The sequence below is a fragment of the Lipotes vexillifer genome, unplaced genomic scaffold, assembly GCF_000442215.2.
Source record: "Lipotes vexillifer unplaced genomic scaffold, Lipotes_vexillifer_v1.1 scaffold371, whole genome shotgun sequence".
Lineage (NCBI taxonomy): Eukaryota > Metazoa > Chordata > Mammalia > Artiodactyla > Lipotidae > Lipotes > Lipotes vexillifer.
This window is the reverse complement of record NW_006786304.1, coordinates 2437135-2440173: the sequence shown is the minus strand read 5'-3', so window position 1 is coordinate 2440173 and position 3039 is coordinate 2437135.

Genomic DNA, 3039 nt, shown 5'->3' with positions numbered 1-3039 from the left:
AGAGTGTGGGTGAGTTTACTTGATAATTTCAGAGATCCCATTTTACATAGATTTATTGCTTGAGTAAACTGACATTCACTGCAAAATCTAAAAAGTAGAAGAAACATTCCATAAAATCCTCCTTATCAGAACAAGTCGTTGTTTATACAAGGTGCCCTTCACATGCTATCTGATGCACATATACACATGTGCACATGTTCATATGTTTTTGAGATTAATCTGTAGACAGAACCTATTTTCCGTAAATCCGATTATGTCCCGTCATGTTTGTGCCATCATTTTAACAGCTCCATGTTATTAAAAGCATATCAAAGTATATCAAATCTTACTCAAATTCTTATTGAGGAACACTCGTTATATCCACTTGTTGAAAACTTAGCGACATCATTCATGGTACTTATCTTTTCTATGCTTTAAATTTCCTAATTTAAATTTAAATTCCTGTTCTAAGATTTGCAGATCGAAGAGAGATACACATTAAACATTTCAAAATATACTAACTCCTCTCTGAAATTTATACATTTTTTACAGCTACCCGTAGAGAAAACTGTGTAAGAATGTCAAGCCTACACCAATAATGAAAACATTTGAAAATAAAATGACCACATGCAACAATTAAAAAAATTTTTTTTTCTTGAGGATTAGGAGGGGGAACGTTGGATAGGGAACTTGACAAAATTAATATTCGTCAAATCCAACACAGCCCCACCTAACAAATGTTGATGGGAGAAATGCTATAGCACTCTGAATATAATCACATCAAAGCCTCAATGAAAAGATGAAGAATTAAAAAACTATCAGTTTCAAGTTTCCTGTGACAACTTTTGTCACTAGCAACTACTTTTGACACTTTCTAAGTGTTACAGTGAAATTCTACTTTAACACTCTAGTGGGGTCAAAAGATTTAAGTGTTATGGAGTATCCAGTTAGTGAAAGATTAACAAAAGTAATTTTGTAGCCAGGCTATACCATCACAAAAATCATAAAGGACAGCCGAATTCAGATTGTTTACAAGAGATGGAATATGAAACAGAGTCCCAAATTCTAAGAACCCAATTTGAGAACTGTTTTGTAAATTAGCCAACGATAGCCCCTGTTTACTGACCCTATGTTGTTTACTTTTTTTAAAATGAAGTGTAGTTGATTTACAATGTGTTAATTTCTGCTGTGCAGCAAAGTGACTCAGTTATACGTGTGTGTGTGTGTGTGTGTGTGTGTGTATTCTTTTTCATATTCTTTTCCATTATGGTTTATCACAGGATATTAACTACAGTTCCCTGTGTTATACAGTAGGAGGACCTTGTTGTTCTATGTTATTTACTTCTTCATAGCCGCCAGGGACCATGAGCTCAAAAGCCTGCTGGTGCCAAACTGAAATCCTCATGTAATCAATTGCTTTAATACAGCCCAAATGAGCACATTTTAAGTCATTTGGAGCCTGCTTATTTTGTACACTCTGCAAAATTGCATCCAACATCTGCTAGCCAGAGATTAAGACAAACCCTGGCGCTGTAACAGACCCTAAGCAGCTGCTGCCTTTTGGAGTTCTCTGACCCCAAGGCTCCGCCTTGTACTGCCGAGCAACACCGCTTAGACCTGTAAGCACCCCCCCAGCCCCTGCCGCTCCAATCCCCACCTGCCCCAGAAGTTCCCTTGCCCTCTTTCTCTTCTCAGTGGTGGTGGTGGCCACCCACCATAGTCTCTGGAAGGTCTCATGCTCTGAGACTTCCCTTCACACATGCGATCTTATCAAAGCACCATCCCAATGAACCTGATTGGGTACCACTGCCACTTCCTGGTCATACCTTTTTCCTTGATCAGCCCCGAAATCTTGCCACTCACTATAAGAACAAAGGCTGGGGAGAGAACAGGAGCCAATCACACACCAGTGTAAGACCAAATTAGATGATGAATTGTAGTACCATTGGTCTTCTGCATTTTGACTATCTACTTGAATTAGTTTTATTAAGACCATTGGATTCTTCTGAATATATTTTATATGAAATTTTTCAGATGAACCAAATATAATTTTCTCCCCTTTATATACATTTTCTCTCTTTAATCATATAACAAACAAGTTCTGAGCACACCTACAAAGCACTAAGCAATGCTTAGTAAAGCTGTGTGGCTTCAGCAGTGAAAAAAAGCTCTGCCCTCATGGAGCTTACATCCTAGTGGAAATCAGTTTTGGCATGTTTATGATCACACTTTTAAGGACCTGATCATAGTCATCCTTTCTAAGGCCTCCCTCCTGAGTAATGTGTGATAAATGCCACCGCTCTGACTGATGTCCTTAGTGTACCACTTACGAGGGTTCTCTGCCGTGTGGGCTCTTAACCACTGGGATGTGTCGAGCTATGGCTGAAACACAGACTTTATTTTTTTTTGGCCACGCAGCGTGCAGGATCTTAGTTCCCCGTCCAGGGACTGAACCCATGTCCCCTGCAGTGGAAGCGCAGAGTCTTAACAACTGGACCGCCAGGGAAAGTCCCTGAAACACAGACTTTAATGAAAATATTTTCTCTCCTATTTGACCAAAGGATTAGATGAATTTAGACCTCACTGACGTCTTTGACAGACACCATTTCATAGAACTGGTTCCCTACGTGGATCCTCTAATAAAGTTCCTCCCACTCTCATCACTTCTTCAAAATTCATCTTGGATAAATGTGATGATTTACAAAATGTGATCTCCAACTGAAGCGCTGACCGCACAGCTCATAATGGTAAGGTTTCTCTCCTGTGTGAACAGTCGGATGATTCTGGAGTCACAAGAACCATCTGAAAACCATACTGTATACACTTTCATATTTGTATGGTTTCTCTCCAGAGCGAAGACTATGATGAGACTATGATGAAGGCTTGAGGTGTCACCGAAGCACTCGGTACACATCCCCTATTTATAGTGTTTCTCTTCCACATGGGTCCTCCAATTAATCCAGTGAAGACTTTCCCACACACCTCACAATTTGATGGTTTTCTCCCTATGCCCCAAACCCCGAGTACGGGCTCTCTGGCAGGCTTGAGGCTGTAGATTCT